The sequence below is a fragment of the Lycium barbarum genome, chromosome 11 (assembly GCF_019175385.1).
Source record: "Lycium barbarum isolate Lr01 chromosome 11, ASM1917538v2, whole genome shotgun sequence".
In the NCBI taxonomy this organism is placed as follows: Eukaryota; Viridiplantae; Streptophyta; class Magnoliopsida; order Solanales; family Solanaceae; genus Lycium; species Lycium barbarum.
In genome coordinates, this window is record NC_083347.1 from 68413332 (window position 1) to 68436241 (window position 22910).

The 22910-nt window shown below is 39.3% G+C and overlaps 1 long non-coding RNA gene across 1 annotated transcript; it reads left to right on the plus strand.

Annotated features, from left to right (window-relative positions):
- Window positions 1-13396: 13396 nt before the first annotated feature.
- On the plus strand, window positions 13397-22311 carry LOC132617746 (uncharacterized). Its single transcript, XR_009573820.1, has 3 exons — window positions 13397-13477; window positions 13550-13612; window positions 19590-22311. It is a non-coding gene; the product is annotated as an uncharacterized LOC132617746 (long non-coding RNA).
- Window positions 22312-22910: the final 599 nt, after the last annotated feature.

Genomic DNA, 22910 nt, shown 5'->3' on the forward strand with positions numbered 1-22910 from the left:
TGTTCAACTGACAGAAAAGTTGTCTTACGAAGAAATACCCATTGCCATATTAGATAGGCAAGTACGGAGGCTTAGAAACAAAGAAGTGACCTCAGTTAAGGTTCTATGGGGAAGCAGTAAACGAGAGGAAATGACATGGGAAGCGGAAGAAAGTATGCGATCCAAATACCCACATTTATTTCAGCCCTTGGAAGAGGTCCAAGATGAAACGTCAAGATCATAAAGTATGCCTGTTTTCCTTTTATGCTTTTAGGTCGTGTGTGGCCAAATTTTTATGTTATTATGTTGTGTCCCTGTGAGGCATCGATATTATGGGTTGTGGTGGCCGGATGGTAGTGCCATATTATAGGGGAAACTCTGGTAAATTTTTTATAGAATCCCCGAAGACTTTAACATTCGAGGACGAATGTTCTTAAGAGGGGGGGGGGGGGGGGGGGGGGAGAATGTTACACCTCAGAAATTTTTTCGTTGGTACGAAAGTGAATGAACTAGTGATGAATATGAGTGCATGATGTCCATGAGCAAGAAACGACGTTTGATGACCTTAGGCGAGATTGCAAAGGTATCCGATGTGAAATGAGAAGTTGGCTAAGTTAAGATGAGATATAAGGGGAGCAAAGCATGTGCATGGACGTGGGTGATTAAAATGAGAAGTCGGAAGTTGCAGATTTGCAACTGCCCAGTGGTCGTAAAGTGCTAGGACAGACCGTAAATTGGTATACGGTCCGTAAACTAGCAGGTCGTAAATTGGCATGCAAAACTTCAACTTTCTGCCAGTTGAGAAAATGGCTAAATACGACCTGGAGGACGGACCGTAAAGTGATTTACGGCCCGTAAACCATGGTCGTAAATCACCATGTTGCAGCCTTAAGTTTATGGTTCTGAATATGGTTAAAGACGACCACGAAGGACGGTCCGTAAACTAGAATACGGACCGTAAACCCCCATGGACGACCACTGTGCACTTCAGTTCAGATTTTGCAAGTCATTAAATAAAGGGACCAACACTTGTTTTATTTCATTTCAACATTACACCACTTCTCTCTAGAATCATCTCTCTACATTTATTTCACAAGTTTTCAAGGATTATAAGTCACCAACAACATAAACAAGTGAATCAAGTGTAAGCAAGCCATTAAATACCATTCAAGTCAAGAAATGCAAATGGAGAAAAACTAGGGTTTGGCTCAAAGTGGGGATTTATCAACCAAAGCTTGTTCCTACAACTTCTAAGGTAAGATTCATGATTTTTACATGATGTTTAAGGTATTGGAGAATTAAAATACATGGATTGTAGAAAATGTGGTCAACTAGGTCATGAATGGTGAATAGTGACATTTTGAGGAATAGTTTGAATTGAATTATGAATGTTGTTGTGTTACGATATGAATGTGTTATAAATGGTATTAAAGATATTGAACTAGACACTTTAGACGGATGGACGAAGTTGGGTGTTATGACCTTGAATATGGATGAATTAGAAGCAAGTTGAGAAATCTAGATAATATGGATAATGTGAACGACTAATGGCCATTGTTATGATATTAATGAAGGCAGAAACGCTAACATTGGAAGGGGACGTGCAAGCGTAGAATAGTCCGACCAAAAGGTATGTAAGGCTAATCCTTCTTTCATAAGGCATGAGGTCTTGGCCAAATCCCTAATTCCTCTATATGAGTATGTTGTTTCGAAATGATTGATATTCCGAGCTCATAAGCTCACGATCCTTGATATGTGCTACGATTGTACTACGCACCTCATACGACGAGTAAGCTCATAATATAGAAGTAACGATAATGATGACGATAGTAACGATGATGATATTAATAATGATGCTAAAGGTGCCTACGGGCTATTATACTTATATGTGCCTATGAAAGGCTATAATGAAACCCCGAGCTTATGACGCCGGGTAGAATATATGTATATGAATATGTATAAAATATGTATACGATTACGAAATGCGCGCACACCTCTGCAGATAGTACGGATAACCCTGAAGCCTTGGTAGGACCAGGTATGAGTAACCTTGAGCCTTGGTTGGCCAAGTATGTATGAAACACCGATCCTATGAGGTCGGGTATGCTATGTAAAATGCTATGTATATGAAATGACTAAGTATATAATATGAATATGAATGTGATAAGACTATTTATGAGAATACGACTAAGGACATGTATACGAATATGAGCACGAGTATGGTAACAGTACTATTATGGAATACGGATGATGACGTAGGTGTACGAATACGTATGAAAAATGGGAAGCCCCTATGAAAGGCAAGTAAGTGTAATGATGATGGTGTTATTGTCTCCCCTCCTATGTTATTTCATATGTTGTTCCTTATGCTTATATATATCGATGCTGATCATGCTTTACATACTCAGTACATTCTTCATACTGACGTCCTTTTGTTTGTGGACGCTGCGTCATGCCCGCAGGTGCACAGGGAGACAGACTTGATCCATAGCTTCTTATCCAGAGATTACATAGCAGAACTCTATTTCTTCCGGAGTCATAGCTTTTGGGTATTCATTTTTTTTTGTATATAAATATGGGCATAGCGGGGTCCTGTACTGCTCATGTGATATGCTATACTCTTCTTAGAGGCTCGTAGTCACGTGTATATATTTGGATATGTCTGGCCTTGTCGTACTATGTTTTTTATATCATTTTGTCGGCCACGTTGGCCCATGTACATTGATGTGGCATAGATGCCTATGATGATATAAATGTGTTGTTGTCCAAATGGGACTAGTTGACGAATGAATGGAAATGCATGTATAATTATGTGGCTCACCTAGATGTAAGCATAAGAGTAAGCTAAGAGGGTGCCCGGGTGGGCCAGCACCGGGTGCTCGTCGCGGCCCCGAGTCGGGTCGTGACAAAGCGGCTGCCCGAAGGGGCCATTATTATTAAGCTGGAAGCAGCTGCCCGAAGGGGCTATTATTATTATGTCGGAAGCGGCTGCCCGAAGGGGCCATTATTATTATGCCGGAAGCGGCTGCCCGAAGGGGCCATTATTATTATTATGCCGGAAGCGGCTGCCCGAAGGGGCCATTATTATTAAGCCGGAAGCGGCTGCCCGAAGTGGCCATTGTTATTAAGCCGGAAGCGGCTGCCCGAAGGGGCCATTATGCTATTATGCCCGAAGGGGCTTCGAGTAGGGTGAAGGCATGCATTATATATATATATATATATATATATATACATATATGTGTATACACATACTCATGCTGCATCAAAAGTTCATATGCACGTACACGTTTACCAGAGTTGGTTACAGGTACAGGTTGGGTCTGTTACTCTTTTATCATTTGAGTCGAGATATATTATTTCAGTACTGCCTTGCATACTCGGTACATTGTTCGTACTGACGTCCCTTTGCCTGGGGGCGCTGCGTTTCATGCCACGCAGGTGTATACAGATGAGTGGAAGACATTGGCTATAGGATGTTCCCATGCTACCAGCTGGATTGGCGAGCTCCATCTTAGTTCGGAGTGTTGCCGGGTCAAAGTACTTATGTTATGGTATTTTGTATATGTTAGAGACTTTGCAGACAATGTCCTGTGGTATGTTATCAAGATGTCGACAAAATGATGTCATGCGAATCATTTGCATATTTTAAAAGAGTATGTATTTTAGATAATTTCAATTGGTTTAAAGTACTTAATTGATTGAAAGTTTTGATAATCATTATAAAGATAATGATCTCTAGTTGGAAAAGTTTCATGTTTTTAAAAGTTTTTGAAATGACAGGTTTTGATAGAGAGAATGTCTAAGGGTTCGCTCGACTCTGATGAGAGTCGGGTGCCCGCCATGCCCTATCAGGACTGGGGTGTGACATATGTTATGGAGTAATCATCAACATCATATCTCACCTTGAAGGAATTAACAATTTAAGGTAAGTGTACGCAAAGAGAAGCATCGACGAAACCATGCTTAGAATTATTAGCGTGTATGGACATCTTATATTGCACTAAGATTCCTCATACTTATATTCATCATCATCATTATCATGCCCGTATCGTATTCCCTTTCTTAATCATGTGCGTATGTAGCTTTGTATATCTATGGACTCATAATCTCCATCATATAGGATGATCATGGAATTTGAAAGATTCATGCCTTTGAAGGAAAGGATTAGTCTTACATACCTCTTTGGTTTAACAATTTTATCGCTTGATCGTTCTCCTTCGATGCTCGCGTTTCTACCTTCAAGAGGATTTGCATTAACGTTAGTTAATCAATTACAAGAACGTGTTACCATTTCTAGGGAAAATTGGGCAGCATTTCCTTTGTTTCTACTACTTTCCCCATGTTCTATATTAACTCCCAAACATTGATAACAACATTCACAACAACAATCATCATCCATCTATATTATTCACATTTCACAATTTCACTCCAATTTCTCCATAATCATGGTCATAGTTCATTATTGCATTTTTCTCACATATAATACTTATTCCATGTTCTAAATGTCGTTCACAACATACTTACAATCATAACATACCAATATTCATAATTCACCCCAAACTACTACTCAACAATGACACTATTCACACATTCATGACCCATTTCCTACCTCCTTCTACAATCCAAGCGTTTCAACTTTTCAATGCCTTAAATAACATGTAAATACCATAAAAATCACTTCCCACCAAAACCCTAGCTCACTTCCCACGAGTTGTCTTGGTGTAGATGAGATTTTACTAGGTTTCATACACTTGATTTCGTGGATTTGGTATAGTTGATCATGGTTTTCCCTTAGTTTCTTGTGGATGAATAATGGAGAAAGTTCTAGAGGCTTCTTGGTGTGTGGAGAAGTGGAAATGAAATGAATTAAAATGAGAGGAGGGTCCTTATATTAAATCTTGAAATCAGTCCCGACCGAGATATACGGTACGATCGATGAAGCGTCGATCTGATCGTCGAAGTTGTTAAATTTCCAGTGAGCAACCTTTCGTTTCCTTCTATTCTACTGTGAGAAGGACGGCCCGTTGAACCGATCTACGGAGCGTTGATCTGATCTGTCGAATGGTCTTCGTGCTAACTTAATTCTATGGCACAATCGACGAAGCGTCGGCCCGTCCGACGGTACAAAGAACGACCGTCGAACCCCCCTTTCGCAGAACTGCAGTGAAGTTTCATTTGACGAACTTTTCTCCCTTGCCTCAAACTTCTTTGGAATCTTAATTAGAATCATTAAGCATCCCTTCTTACTTGTAGGGACATCATGTACACCTTAACTTAAGTTAGTCCATTCACCGCTCAGCAACCCAAAGTTCCGAGGTGTAACATTTTTCCCCCCCTTTTGGAACATTCGTCCTCGAATGTTAAGTACTCGGGAATTCTACAAATATTTCGCCAGAGTTTCCCATGTAATATGGAGCTACCATCCTGTCACAACAACCCACAATAATTTTACCTCACAGGGCTACAACACAATAGAACTTATAAATTGGCCACACACGACCAAAAGCATAAAAAGTAAGCATATATACCTCAAAATCTTGATGTTTCATCATGAATCTCTTCTGGGGGTCGGAATAAGTGCGGATATGTGGATTTCATTTTCTCCTCCGCTTCCCAAGTCATTTCTTCTTGGTTGTTGTTTCACCACAAAACTTTGACTGAAACTACTTCTTTATTTCGAAGTCTTCGTACCTGCCTGTCTAAAATGACAATGGGCATTTCTTCATATGCTAGCTTTTCTGTAACTTGAGCATCATCTATTGGAACAATCCCCGTAGGATCTCCAACACACTTGCGGAGCATTGAGACATGAAAAACTGGGTGGACTGATTCAAGCTCTGAAGGCAAGTCCAACTCGTAGGCTACGTGACCCACCTTGCGGATAATTTTATAAGGTCCAATGTATCAAGGACTTAACTTCCCTTTCTTGCCAAATCTTATCACCCCTTTCATTGGCGACACCTTCAAAATACCCAATCATCAACCTGAAATTCCAAGTCTCGCCGGCGGTTGTCCGCATAAGATTTTTGGCGACTTTGGGCTGTCAGCAATCGATCTCGAATCACCTTGACTTTTTCAACCGCTTGCTGAATCAATTCAGGGCCTATTAGCTGTACTTCTCCTATTTCAAACCATCCAATTGGGGATCTACAATTCCTTCCATATAGAGCCTCATACGGAGGCATTTGAATACTGGAATGGTAGTTATTGTCCTATGCGAACTCGATCAGAGGTAAATGGTCATCCCAGCTACCACCAAAATCTAGTACACATGCTCGTAGCATATCCTCCAAGGTCTGAATAGTGCGTTCGACTTGCCTATCAGTCTGCGGACGGAATGCCGTGCTAAGTTTCACTTGGGTACCTAGACCTCCTTGGAAGGACTTCCAGAACTTGGATGTAAACTGTACCCCCCTATCCGTGATAATGGATAGTGGAATACCATGGAGTCGCACAATCTCCTTGATATACAACCTTGCATAATCTTCAGCCGAGTATGTGGTTCTGGCTGGAAGAAAATGAGCTGCTTTCATGAGTCTGTCCACGATCACCCATATAGAATCATGCTTTCCTCGGGAACGAGGTAACCCCACAATAAAATCCATATTGATCACTTCCCATTTCCAAGTAGGGATTTCCATTGCTTGCAATAATCCTCCTGGCTTTTGATGTTCGATCTTTACTTGTTGGCAATTCGGACATCGGGCTACAAGTTCTGCTATGTCTCTCTTCATGCCGTCCCACCAATATATCAATTTGAGATCGTGATACATCTTTGTTGCACCTGGGTGAATAGAATACCGAGAATAATGGGCTTCTTCTAGAATTCGTCGGCACAATTCTGCAACATTCAGAACACATAGCCTGCCTTGGTATCTAAGAATTTCATCCATGCAAACTTCAAATGGGGACTTCTCTTTTCCACGAGATGTGTCTCTGTAATGGCTCAACTGAGGATCTTCATATTGTCGCTCTTTCACTTCCATATTTAGGGATGAAACTGTGGGATCATTAATACCAATCCCTACACTACCCGAATCAATTACACATACTACAAGATTAGCTAGTTGGTGGAGCTCATGAATCAATTTTTTCTTTCCCGGGGAAACTTGACATAGGCTACCCATTGATCGGCGGCTAAGCGCATCAGCCACTACATTTTCTTTTCCAGGGTGGTATAAAATATTCACATCATAATCTTTCAATAACTCTAACCACCGCCTCTGCCGCAGATTTAATTTCTTCTCTTTGAAAATGTACTGAAGACTCTTGTGATCCGTATAGATATCAACATGCACACCATACAAGTAATGTCTCCACATTTTTAATGCGTGAATAACTACAGCCAATTGAAGATCATGGGTAGGGTAGTTCTTTTCATGTTTCCGCAGCTATCTCGAAGCGTAAGCAATGACTCTACCATGCTGCATTAACACACATCCTAATCCAACAACGGAAGCATCACAGTATACCACATAACCATCTGACCCTTCTGGAAGTGTTAAGATTGGAGCTGAGGTTAATCTGTCCTTCAACTCTTGGAATCTGCGTTCACAAGCATCATTCCATTGAAATTAGCTGACTTTTGGGTTAGCTTCGTTAATGGAGCTGAAATAGAGGAAAATCCCTCCACGAATCTTCTATAGTACCCTGCCAATCCTAGAAAACTATGAACTTCTGTAAGCGTCGTAGGCCTTGGCCAAGTCTTTACGACTTCGATTTTCAGAGTGTCGACTCGAATGCCATCATCTGAAATAACATGGCCCAGAAATGTTACAGAATTTAGCCAAAACACGCACTTTGAAAATTTTGCATATAATTCTCGGGCTCCAAGAATTCCAAGAACGATACGTAAATGATCTGCATATTCTGATTCTGTGCGAGAGCATACCAGAATATCATCAATGAATACTATCACGAATAAATCCAAGAGTGGCCTGAATACATCATTCATCAAATTCATGAACACTGCCGGAGCATTAGTCAACCCAAACGACATCACCCGGAATTCATAATGGTCATATCTCGTTCTGAAAGCTGTTTAGGGAATATCTTCTTCTCTAACTCTCACTTGATGGTAACCCGACCTCAAGTCTATTTTAGAAAACCATTTGGCACCCTGTAGTTGATCGAACAAATCATCAATCCTTGGGAGGGGATATTTGTTCTTTATTGTCACCTTATTCAACTGCCTATAATCGATGCACATTCAGAGGGAACCCTCTTTCTTCATAACGAACAAGACCGGTGCTCCCCACGGTGATGAACTGGGTCTAATAAACCTCTTTTCAAGGAAATCTTTTAACTGTTCCTTTAGCTCTTTCAATTCTGCCGGAGCCATTCGATGAGGAGGAATAGAAATAGGCTTGGTTTCCGACAGCACATTAATGATGAAGTCAATCTGTCGTTCTGGAGGAAGACCTGGAAGCTCATCAGGAAATACATTCAGAAATTTATTCACTACCGAAACAGATTGGAAAGTTGGCGACATTGCTTCGGTGTCTTGTACTCGGACTAGATAATGAATGTAGCCCTTGGCTATCATCTTTCTTGCCTTAAGGTAGGAAATAAACCTACCTTTTGGAGATGCCGTATTACCCTTCCATTCAAGCACGGGCTCTCCTGGAAATTGGAATCGAACTATCTTCATTCGGCAATCCACATTAGCATAGCATGAGGCCAACCAATCCATACCCATAATCACATCGAAATCTAGCATTTCCAGCTCAATTAAATCAGCTTTGGTCTGGCGATTGCACATCATAAGTACACAGTTTTTATACACTTGTCTAGCTATCACGGGATCACCAACCGGAGTAGTTACCTCAAAAGGTTAATTGGCTCGGGTTTCACCCCAATACAACTAGAAACATATGGAGTAATGTAAGAGAATGTAGAACCCGGATCTATCAATACATATACATCATGGGAAAATACGGATAATGTACCTGTAACCACATCCGGGGAGGACTCAAGATCCTGTCGTCCGGCTAAAGCGTACACACGGGGGTGAGTGGCACCTGAAGTAGATGCTTCCCCTCTGCCTCGACCTCGACCTGTCGACATCTGGGAAGTCTGCCTTACCGGGCGCACTGAAGAGGAACCCGCTGCTGATCCTGTGGGCTGAACCCCACCTCTACCATACCTCGAGGGACAATCTCGCATCAAATGCCCAGTCTGTCCGTAAACATAGCAAGCGTCTGTACCCTGGCGATATAGTCCTGAATGTAATCTACCGCACTGACTACATCGCGGTACTGGTAGTCTCCTCTGACTATGATCACTCTCAAACTGAGAACCCGAAGCTCTCGAACTCTGACCATGTCTAGAAGGGAATGAGCGATCAAATCTCCTACCTGTAAATCGTGGAGGCGCACTAGTCACCGACTGGCCTGAGTGTCTAGAATGGGTCGGCCTTGATCCCCCTCTATAATTGCTGCTTGCCCCCACAGATCTGGCCCGCTTGATTTGCCTTCTATCGATATCACGATCACCCCTTGGTGGATATTATTGTCCTTCTAAATTCTGGGCATGGGCTTGTATTCGGGAAATATCCATCCCTTTTTGCAACGAAGCCGTCAAACAATCCTTGAACAAATGTGGCCCTAAGCCACTCACAAAACGATGCACTCTATCCCCCAGGTCGGTCACCATAGTCGGGGCATATCTAGCCAAGGAATTAAATTGAAGGCTATACTCCCGGGCACTCATATTTCCTTGCTTTAGACTTAAGAACCTATCCGCTCTAGCTCGGCGGACCTCGGGTGGCAAATAGTGGCGGATGAAAGCATCTACAAATTCTTGCCACACGGGAAGAGGCGCATTTTCTTTTCTTGATGCTAGCCAATTGTTGTACCACAACACCGCCACATCTCAGAGTCTATAAGATTTCAACTCATCAGATTCAATCTCGGAGGCATGAATAATCCTCAATGTTCTCAGCATCTCATCAATAAAGCCTTGCGGGTCTTCATGCGGCTTTGACCCGAAAAACTCCGGAGGATTTAAACTCATAAAGTCACGGGCTCTGGTACTAGCTGCCCGATCACTTGAACTCACGTTCTGCCGCTGTGCCTGGGCGGCAACCAATTGTGTTAATAGATGAATGGCCTCGGTTAGTTGTTTACCCGAAGCAACCAGTGGAGGAACTGGAGCTGAAGCTCCTCCTTGTTCTTCAACATTGGGCGGGGTGGAGGAAGTATTAGATGGAGCCTCATTATGTGACTCACCCTCTTCTACATTCATGGGCGTCTCTCTTTCTATCCGCCTTTTCATCATAGTCTTTCCCTTCTGGGCGGCTGTAGCTTTTCCCTTTGGCGGCATTTCTGAAATCATAACACACTATTAAGAGGGGAAAATCTTTTAACACAGCTCTATCGCACGATCTCTTAAGATGAAAGATGGTCATTTTTCCTAAATGCCCTGTAGCTTCTTGTTTATTAGTGTGGCGCGCAACACACCATAAACAAGACTCTACTAGACAAGGCTCGTAGCCACTTCCTAGGACTGAACTGCTCTGATACCACTTTTGTCACGACCCGACTAGGGGCCGTGACGGGTACCCGAGGCTAACCACCGAGCACCACTCGTTTCCTTGCTCATCATAGCCATTATACACTTCTGTACCATTCATATACTCATAATCATAAGACAATCATTTTTCATTTGAAAACATAATTAACCTAATATACTTAAGCCTTTCGGCTATCAAAATAATAATATACATATGTACAATCATAGCATCGTGAGACCATACTACCCACACGTGCGTATCTACGAGCCTCTACTAGAGTACTAGACAAATGGACGGGACAAGACCCCGTCATGCCCATAACACACACACACACACACACACACACACACACACACACACACACATATATATACACAAAAGAATGAACCAAGTAGCACCTCCGGAACAATGGAGTGCTCTCAAATCAGCTAACAGCTCTTATGAGTCTGGATTAAGCTCACCTCCATGACTACCTATGGGCATGAACACAGCGTCCAAAGAAAATAGACGTCAGTACGAACATTGTACTGAGTATGTAAGGCAAGAATGAAATAAACGTAATAGAAGGATTATGACCCATAAGAGGAAGGTATAACCTGCATGAGTTTCATAGGTGAAAACATCTCATACATATATCGTATATTTACATAATCATAGTACATATGTCATCACAGCACATATATCATCACATCACAATCCTCGTTGTTAACCCGCGTCCGGGTAACCATCATACGCCGCCCACTAGTGGTGATCAAGCCCGGCCGCCTTAGCGGTGACATGCCCGGCCATTTAGGCACGGTGGAATCATATGCAGCCCGCCTTAGCGGTGACATGCCCGACCATTTAGGCATGGTGGAATCATATCGTCATATAATCAATCATAAATTCATCATTTTTACACATCTCACAGGCATAACATAATCTTACATTATTGATCATCTCATAGACATATCATTACTTAGCATCATTATACATTTATCATTAAGAGCATACACTAGAAATTGAAGGCAACTATGGCTATGTTGGGGTGACATAAGTTCATGAGCCCCCGACTATGTTATGGAGTAATCATCAACATCATTTCTCACCTTGAAGGAATTAACAATTTAAGTGAGTGTACGCAAAGAGAAGCATCGACGAAACCATGCTTAGAATTATTAGCGTGTATGGACATCTTATATTGCACTAAGATTCCTCATACTTATATTCATCATCATCATTATCATGCTCGTATCGTATTTCCTTTCTTAATCATTTGCGTATGTAGCTTTGTATATCTATTGACTCATAGTCTCCATCGTATAGGATGATCATGGAAAATTTGAACGATTCATGCCTTTGAAGGAAAGGATTAGTCTTACATACCTCTTTTGTTTAACAGTTTTATCGGTTGATCGTTCTCCTTCGATGCTCGCGTTTCTACCTTCAAGAGGATTTGCATTAACGTTAGTTAATCAATTACAAGAACGTGTTACCATTTCTAGGGAAAATTGGGCAGCATTTCCTTTGTTTCTACTACTTTCCCCATGTTCTATATTAACTCCCAAACATTGATAACAACATTCACAACAACAATCATCATCCATCTATATTATCCACATTTCACAATTTCACTCCAATTTCTCCATAATCATGGTCATAGTTCATTATTGCATTTTTCTCACATATAATACTTATTCCATGTTCTAAATGTCGTTCACAACATACTTACAATCATAACATACCAATATTCATAATTCACCCCAAACTACTACTCAACAATGACACTATTCACACATTCATGACCCATTTCCTACCTCCTTCTACAATCCAAGTGTTTCAACTTTTCAATGCCTTAAATAACATGTAAATACCATAAAAATCACCTTAGATAGTGTAGGAATAAGCCTTGAGTTGAGATATTCCTCTTTCACCAAAACCCTAACTCACTTCCCACGAGTTTTCTTGGTGTAGATGAGATTTTACTAGGTTTAATACACTTGATTTCGTGGATTTGGTATAGTTGATCATGGTTTTCCCTTAGTTTCTTGTGGATGAATAATGGAGAAAGTTCTAGAGGCTTCTTGGTGTGTGGAGAAGTGGAAATGAAATGAATTAAAATGAGAGGAGGGTCCTTATATTAAATCTTGAAATCAGTCCCGACCGAGATATACGGTACGATCGATGAAGCGTCGATCTGATCGTCGAAGTTGTTAAATTTCCAGTGAGCAACCTTTCGTTTCCTTCCATTCTACGGTGAGAAAGACGGTCTGTCGAACTGATCGATGGAGCGTCGATCTGATCTGTCGAATGGTCTTCACGCTAACTCAATTCTACGGCACAATCGACGAATCGTCGGCCCGTTCGACGGTACAAAGAACGATCGTCAAACCCCCCTTTCGCAGAACTGCAGTGAAGTTTCATTTGACGAACTTTTCTCCCTTTCCTCAAACTTCTTTGGAATCTTAATTAAAATCGTTAAGCTTCCCTTCTTACTTGTAGGGACATCATGTACACCTTAACTTACGTTAGTCCATTCACCGCTCAGCAACCTAAAGTTCCAAGGTGTAACAGTATAATAGTCGCACGTTTATTTTTTAATTCAGGCAAGTTTTAAATTGAAAGTCAGCAAAGAGTCATCACAAGTTACGTTCACAAGTTCGTGAATATTTGGGCCAGTTTCTTTTGAGCTTTTCTCCCAACATACTTGGAGTTACGGGGTGATCCACCAATCAAATCGAAGTTCTTCGAGTCTAGTTTCTAACACATCAAACCGTTGGTCAATACAATGTCGGAGTAACAACTTATGCTTGATTTACCAAAGGGCTGCGTAACTGTCCGGAGGCAGCCAGAGCTGGCACGAGGCGTGCGCTGAGGCGGTGGCAACTTTATTAGATAAGCTTCCACCGACCCCCAGCTCATTTCAGCTAATTTCCATTCATTTTCTGGACAAAAACAGTCCCAGATTCTTTCCAAAACTTCATCCAACATCAAGGAAACATTAAGGTAAGTAGTATCCAAATTTTCCCTTTGATTCTCCTTCGGGTTCATAAGCTCTAATTTTTCTCTCTCTCATAGATGTGGTAGTTGCTCGTTTTATGAAAGTTTGGGCAAGAGCGGCTGGTTCCCTTTGTGTTTAAGGTATGTAATCACTTCTTACATTGTAGAGAAGATCAAAGGATCATATCGATATGCTTATTCTGTAGAACTCATGGGACGTTGATCGAACGCGTGTGAGTTCGAGTCGTAATAGTTGTATAAGTTGATTAAGGGTTGTTTTCTTATGGTAGGGATATTAGTGGGGCTTGGTAGCTTGTATAGGGCTTGGTTGTTGTTAAAGGAAGATCGAGTGTGCAGTACACCATTGTATATAGCCAACTGCGTGACCTTAATTAATTTGAAATTAAGACGTATTAAGTACTTAGCAAAATAATACCACAAATACACACAGCAACGTGCTCTTAATCAAAATTGTATAATGTACATTCAATAGCCGTGTTTCATTTTCAGAGATTCTCATCAGTGATTTACAATTTAATACTCAGGAAGTCTTCAATTATACAAAGTCTTCAATTATACAAAGGCTCTTTCTCTTAGTATTAGATATTTTCTTCTTTTCTACGTTTGTCCTGATTTTGAAGTATCAATCAGATCAAGGATTGTTACTATATAATACAGTCAGATAAATAATAACTCTTTTCTTCACGTTTTGATTTAGAGGAAAACAAAAACTATCAGAACTTGGTCAAATAACGTACACTAATTATAAAAGATTACAACCGATATATTGATGATATTGGAAGAGACGAACTACTTTAGTTCATTAAAGCTCAATTGCTTTGCCATTCCATTACTATACAGTATACGGTCATTTACTCAACATATGTCTTTTTGATTTATTTATTTGTTTTGTGATGAGCTTACGATAGCTATGACCTAATACATAATTCATATTGAAAAGAGCCTGCTTAAGATGTTCTGCAATTTCTTATTTCTAACATACATACATGTAAATAATATTCTTAAGGGCCAAAAATAACATTAAAATATTCAAAATAGAACAATTTTGCTCCCCGTTTCATTTTTGACACACAAATGTCTTTGTCGTTAATCAACTAGCTCAAAAATGTTATTCCCACTAGCCAAGAATCTCAAAAATATATTTTCCACTAATGATTGCTCCAGAACAAGGGAAAATAACAAATTTTACCCTCAAACTATTTGAAATGGGATAGTTTTGCCCTCTATTTAAGGTTTGGGATAAGTTCTCTTAATTATAAAGATTTGAGCGCAAACTCGATTATGAGAGTACTTTGACTATTTTAAAAGATAATTTTTGTACACTACTAATTTTATGTAATATAAAGTTTAATTACCAAAATTACTTTTATCAATTAAAATTAATTATGCCCTCGATTTAAACTTAAGATGACTTTAAATTACAGTAAGTAAGTGCTTGGTAACGTGCGCGTTTTGTGGACTATTAACATAAGCATATGTGTTTCGATGATTAACAAAGTAAATGAACAAAGATAGTAAATCACCTTTAGAGACTGTTGAGATAGAGCGAATGAACTGGACAAAGAAAAATGATAGATAAAGCTACTGAACCAGGTCCGGGGACATGACCTACTCAAGAGAGTTACAGACAAACAAAACACATGAACCAGGTCTACAAACATGTTCCAACACAGAGACAAGTGCAGTGAATTGATCAGAGACATATACAGAACAAGAGTGAATGAACCAAGTCTGTAGATATGCTCTATGTGTGAGTAAGTCAAAGACTATTGCAGGACAAGAATGGTGAATAAAACAGGTTTATGGACAATGTTCCATCTTAGACAGTAAGAAGATTCAGAGGAAAAATAAGCAGGTGGTTGAGCCAGGTCCAAGAACATGTTCCAGCTTAGAATTCTACTACGAGTAGGATTTGTGTTTTATGGTAATGACTTGGCAGACAAGTTTGCAGGATTTCTTACCATAATAATCAACATACTTCAGGCTCCTACAAGGACACTGATGACACGTGAATGCAAGAATCCTAAGTCAACTCAAACCCCATCTCTAATTATGGGCCTTACCTAGAGCCTGTTTGGATGGGCTTAAAAAAAGCAGCTTACAAGCTGTTTTCAGCTTATAAGCTGCTTTTTTTTAAGCTAAGTCAAACGGGCCCAATTATTTTTTTAGGCTTATTTTAAGCACAAAATGGCTTATAAGCTGGCCAGCCAAACACTCAAAAAAGCTGAAATATAAGCTGTTTTCAGCAACTTATAAGGTAAGCCAAACGGGCTCCTAGTAGGGATTGAGTTCGGGCGACTTGAGGAAAACCTAGAGCTATAAATATTCAATTCATGCCATGAAGAAGATTTGTGCACTTACAAAGTGAGAAAATCATAAATTCAGCAAACACTGTCAAAGCTATAATTGAGAGAGTTCTGATTATCATAGTGCGACCCTAAAACTACGAAGAAGATTAAAGAAGATGTTCTACAGAGTTTATGTTTTACCGTTCTTGAGTCTAGATTTGTGTATTAGGTTGTTTATCGAGTTGTACCTTTATCCGCTTTCATAGAATCATAAATTATAGGTATAAATAGTTAGTCAAATTCAATTTCAAGTTGAGATAGCTTGAAGTGGGCTTACTAGTATAGGGAGATAAGCGAGATAGGAATTAGAGTTTAGTTTCTAGGTTACAGAGTTTGTAACTTGAAATTGCACAGGCTCACAGTTGTAGTGGAGTTTGAGAAAAATTCTACAGAGGTGAAGGTCGTGTTTTTTCACCCTTGTGAGCTGAGTGGTTTCCGCATAAAAATTGTTGTCTTTTACTTTCATTTTCTTTACTATTCCGCAACGCTAAGCTTGGAAAAGGTAGAGCAACGTGTTCTATTCCATAAGATCTGGTACTGCATAGAATAGAAAGTAGGTCGTGCAACTCATCAATTGGTAACAGAACATGCTTTCTTTAAAAGGTTAACAACTCAAGAAAAAATAATGATGAATGTTGCATCATCACTTGGACACAGTGAAGGATACTCTCCTAGAAGACCATTGTTGTTCAATGGACAATACTATGGATGGTGGAAGGCTCGTATGGTGGATCACCTATAGGCTGAGGATTATGAGCTATGGGACAGGGTTATTGAAGGACCAAAATACCCCATGAAAGAGGTTGATGGTACTAAAGTGAAAAGGGAGAAGAGTGAGTACAGTGAAGGCGATTACAAAATCTTGGAAAAGAATGCTAAGATAAAAAATGTCTTAATCTGTGGGCTTGGACCAGATGAGTACAATAGAATCTCAGGGTGTACAACTACCAAGCAAATCTGGGATGCCTTGAAGAATGCTCATGAAAGAACTACTAACGTAAGGAAATTCAGAAAGGCTATGCTGGCTACTAATTTTGAAAACTTAAGGATAAATCCTAGAGAAACAGTTTTCGAGATTTTCAAAAGATACACCTCCATTGTGAATGAATTGACATCCTTTGAAGAGACCATCACTACTGAGGACTCAGTAGATAAAATTTTAAGAACTGTACTCCAGTCCTTCAAGATGAAAGTAACAATCATAAGGGAAGCAAAGGACATAGAGGTCATGTCTCTATAAGAAATAGTAGGGAATCTGAAGACGTTCGAGATGGATATGGAGAATGCAAAAGCTGAATAAGCAGACATTGTAAGATCTCTGGCACTCAAGGCCACAAAAATAGGAGAAGAAGATGAAATGGATTTGATTACTACAAACTTTCAAAAATTCCTTAAAAGGAGAATCAATATGGAAGAAATAATTCTTCTGAAAAGGGATGGAGTTTCGACAAGCCACAAACTGGAGGATGCTTCAAGTGCGAGAAGAATGATCATTTGATTAAGGATTGTCCACAATGGGAAATAGAGTGGATAAGAGAAAAAGCAGATAAGCAAAAGAAGAAGGAACGGGTCAATGATAGAAAGAACAAGGAAACCACAAATGCTATGGTGGCAACCTGGGGCTCTGATGATGAATCTGAAGATGAAGATGACCACACTACTCACATGGCTGCTAATGATTCATAATCGGACATTGAGGTTGATATCAAGGTAAATACTTATGGGCTTAAAGGCAAGCTAGATATACTCTCAAAAGAGAAACTGACGACCTTGATGAACACCCTAATTGATGAATATCAAGAGATGAACACAAAAAGAGTTGGGTTCCTCAGTGAATTTATAAGCCTAAAGGATCAACTGATGAATAGTGAATCTTGTCAAGACAAAACTGAAAAAGGAAAACTGTCTTTTGAAGGAACAGGTTGCTCAACTTGATTCATCTGTCCTGGATCTTCAATCCAAAGTTCTTAAGCTGACAATTAAACTGAGAAAATCTGGGATGAATAGTGAACAACTTGGGGTCAAAAATGAACTAAACATATTAAAAGAGGAACTGCATCTTGAGAAAGAAAATTCCAGAGAAATCTGTTCCAAACTGCTTAAAATAGAGCATGATCTTGATAGAGAAAGTCATTGGACTCAAGCCTCTCAATTGCTCTCAAATCTCACCAGTTAAACACAAAATATAACCATAGGATTGAGATTTGATAGAACGACCAAACAAGAGTTGTCGGATGAGGAATTGTGCACTCTCAGTGGTAAGTTGGGACATTGCAAGATTAAGTGTCCAGTGGAGATAAGCTATAACGGAATAAATCTAAAGATTGCAACTAGAAACTCGAAGACAATAAAGAAGGTTGCAACAGGTGCAGGAAACAGGTTCACATGGGCCTTGCCTGAACGGACAAAGAAGGATCTGATTAATCCCATTGTTAAAGGAAAAGGACCCAAGCTTGCCTGGGTGCCTAGAACTGATCTTTGATTATTCTTACATGTAAGAGTGATATAAAGTAAGCTAAAGTGATATATGGATAGTGCTTGCTCAACCATGGCAAGAGACTTAAACAACAACTCTGTTCACTCTTAGCATTGATGAAAGGGACATGCAGCAAAAGCCTAAATTCCTTCATTACTGAAAAAGTTGGCAATCAGACATGGGGAACACTGGATGAAACATGTAGATGAACCTATTTCACCACTAATAGTCCAGCAAAACATTCAAAGCAGGACTTAAAATGATTAGCGTGGATGAATGAAACATCTCTTTCTGAAGAAATTACACTGCACAAAGACAGGGGGAACACCTGACGTAGTCACTTCTGGACCAAGTAAACTCAAGCTCAAGTTATAGCAGTTGAAAGGGAGATGAATGTAAGGAAACACAAGTCGCTTTAAGGATCATGCCAATAAAAATACAAGTACAAGTAATAAGGAATAATTGTTGATGAAGGAATCTTGCAATGGTCGCTAAGGATGCTAAACTCCATTGTTCAGGGTGGCAAGCATCTAAGAGAAATGACTGCAAAATGAAGGATCATTAGATTGTGGAGACTCGTGTGCCCATGAGACAGGTTCCGAAACCCGTTCTGCCAAATTGATTAAGACAGTTAATTGGAATAAGTAGTTCAACCTGATCTAGAAAAGTGGTAATAATGATATGATAAATGCTGAGCTATAAATAAAGAAGGAAACCAGTGGATTGCTACAAGTTTGGTCTACCCCTAGGAATCAGGGCTAGAATTCAGGGTCATCAAGAAAGAAAAACTCGGAGAGCATATCTCTGGTAAAGGAAAAAACATGTGGTCAGGTCTGGCATTGTACTTAGTCATTAAGATTTTGGTAAAAATAAAGGAGTCTGGTATGTAAATTTCTCTTGTGTTCACACAAATGCTAATTATTCGTGTGACCTCACAAACACTATCAATATTGCTAAAAATCAGGTTCAGCTTATGTGCAAATGTCTCTTGAATATAAGATATCATTTTTTGAGAGACAATAAGGGGCCTTAATTCATCTCAAAATTGTAGGATTATTAAGTTGACAACAGGCTTGGAAAAGAAAGAATTAGTTAGTGTTGGAAATGATTAAAGATGCATGTATATTCCTTCAAATTGGCCAGAAATTTTGTCTCATATTAAATTGGTTTTTAAAAGAGAACAGTATTTTACTCAGTCTTGTGCATTTGGTTGAATATCCTATACCATAATATTTTCATGAACTCTTAAAGTCTAACATTCTGTCTGTCACAGAAACTGGCTTCAAAGCAAAGATTGCACATGGTTAACCATTTACACTTCAGGTATATATTTCTTCCCTTGCAGTCAATTATACATTCAGATCATGAAACAACTTATACAACCTGTTTTCACTACCCTAGTCAAGATAAGATGTCATTAAGAGTACATTGAAAAGAGATAAAGTTGAGTCATGATGACCCCTCTGGCCACAATCAAATCATACTTTTCCCAAAAAGAACTTTTCAAATGCACTATTCACACTACCTAACCTCCTCCATACCCCTACTTAAACCAATCATATCTCTCTTCACTCATCTAAATCAATATTTTTCACTCATCACAGTTCATTGTCACAACAAAAATCCTTTACAAAATGTCAGACTCTTTTTCCTTCTCCGGTCACTTATATTCTCCCATACACTCTTATGATACAACTGACTCTGACTACATACCCCACTACACTATTATCAACCCTCAATTTCCTCAAATAACAATTCATACACGATCTGAAAAACCCGAAAATTAAAGAAAAATGGACAAAGTCCATAGACAGGGGGAAACTTCAAAAAACTCCAAATCCCCGAGTGATGAAGAAACAACCTTAGACAGTGAGTTTCTAGACTCAGCAAACTCAAGTCAAGGGAAAACTCTGTCCGATGAAAAGATGACGACTCATGGAGGAAAACAAGAAGTAGTACGAAGAATAATCCATCATCTATCGGAAAATAACACATTTAAAAAGGATGGGGAGTCCTCATGGGCAAAACCGGTGGAAAAAGATGGTGAATCTTCTTGGGGGAAACCGGTGGAAAAAAATGGTGGTTCTTCCTAGGAACAAGGGGTTGATTTAGACGGTGATGAGGGGAAGAGCACAAAGAAATACATATACTTCCCTTATAGCCAAGTCACTCAACACCTCCTAGTTAGGATTTCCTAGAAATTAGCCTTAGCTTCTACCATCCACCCTTGTCACAATCCCTAACAAAGTGACCAGGTTCTCTCTTATTTTATCCATGAAAAAATCTTAGCATGCCTAGGTCCTAAGTTTTGCTGGAATGATCTGGTTTGTAAGGTTGTAACCAAGGGACTGAAATTGTGCTTGTTGAAGTTAATGAAAACAAAACTATTGCATATCTTACAAATATGTGCCTTATTTGTGTGATTCAAATGTTTTTTCTTCAATGAGTAACTAATTCTGTTATCTTTTGTATATGTGATAGCCCCAATAGCCATGAGTTTAATATTGGTAATGTTTACTTGCCGTAATCTGAGATAACTTTTTAATGATGCCAAAAGGGGAAAGATGATTACCGTGATTATGCTTTTTGACTCATATACACTAACCTGGTTTACCCTTAATAGTAGAATGTGTTGCAATATTCATTTTCTGGGCTATAAGACGTTTGGAACAGGTTATATTACTTGCTTCAAAGGCATGAGTTTGTCATCATCGAAAAGGGGGAATTTTTTGACATAAGCATTTGTGTTTTGATGATTGACAAAGTAAATGAACAAAGATAGTAAACCAACTTTAGAGACTGTTGAGATAAAGCGAATGAACTGTACACAGAAAAATGATAGACAAAGCTACTGAACCAGGTTCGGGGACATGATTTACTCAAGAGAGTTGCAGACAAACAAAAGACGGACAAGTTCCTACACAGAGACAAGTGCAGTGAATAGATCAGAGACATATACAGAACAAAAGCAAATGAGTTAAGTGAATTAACCAACTCTGTAGATATGTTCTCTGTGTGACCAAGTCAGAGACTGTTGTAGGAGAAGAATGGTGAATAAAACAGGTTTATGGACAATGTTCCATCTCAGACAGTGAAAAGATTCAGAGGCGAAAGAAGCAGGTGCTTGAACCAGGTCCAAGAACCTGGTCCAACTCAGAATCCTACTACGAGTCGGATATGTATTTTATGGTAAAGACTTGGCGGACAAGTTTGTTGGATTTATGGCCATAATTATCAAGATACTTCAAACTTCTACAAGGACACTGAAGATGCGTAAATGCAAGAATCCCAAGTCAACTCAAACATTAACTCTCAGTATGGGCCTTACTTAGTAAAGATTGAGTTCAACCGACTTGAGGCAAACCTAGAGATATAAATATTCAAGTCATACCATGAAGAAGATTTGTGCACATACAAAGTGAGAAAAGCTATAATTGAGAGAGTTTTGATTACTGTAGTGCAACCCTGATACTGCGAAGAAGATTAAAGAAGCTGTTCTACAGAGTTTATATTTTACAGTTCTTGAGCCTAGATTTTTGTATTAGGTTGTTTATCGAGTTGTACCTTTATCCGCTTTTATAGAAGCATAAATTATAGGTATAAACAGTTAGTCAAATTCAACTGCAAGTGGGGATAACTTGAAGTGGGCTCACTAGTCTAGGGAGATTGGTGAGATAGGAATTAGAGTTTAGTTCCTAGGTTACAGAGTTTTTAAATTGAATTTGCACATACTCACAGTTGTAGTGGAGCTTGGGAAAAATCATACAGAGGTGTAGGTCATGATTTTTTACCCTTGTGAGCTGGGAGGTTTTCACGTAAAAATTAATGTGTTCTTTACTTTCCTGTTGTTTACTATTCCGCAACACCAAGCTTGAAATAGGTAGAGCAACTCCACCCACGACCGGTAGGTCTTGGGTTCGAGTCACACTGGAGGGGAAGTGTGGAAACACTATAAATCCTCCTAAAATGGGAGGGAAAAAAAAAAAAAAAAAAGGTAGAGCAACTTGTTCTATTCCATAGGCGAAAATCTGGTACTGCATAAGATAGAAAGCAGGTCGCGCAAATCAACACTGACTATGGCCAGGGAACGACTGAAGGAGGCAAAGAAGGCTATACAAATTGACATGAAGCGCAAGTGGAAACTACTGGTAAGAAATAGGATGAGAGGCAAAAATGCAGATATAGAAGTATACAGAATGGAGCTAGCTGGATGCGTCTACTTGGCAGGAAAGAAACTGTCGAATTCTACACACACACAAAAAAAAAAAAAAAAACTAGGAGTGTTAGACAAGTGACGCATGACATATTTTGTATATGCAGAAGAAATTTCAAATTAGCTAGAAGATTACATGATTTAAATTTCTACCCTTAATTAAGCACTAGTTAAAGGGAGTGATAGGTTCTTTCTTTTGAGTCTTGTTGTCCAACATTCAGGTGCTAGGTTCTTTCTTTTGAGTTTTGTACAATAATCTTACTAGGTAATAAAATATTATTTACAAAAAAAAACTATACTTGTATTAAATTTGTTTTATCGTAATTACTTTTAGAGTAAAATAATTTCATTACTATTAATATAGAAACATAAATCTTATAG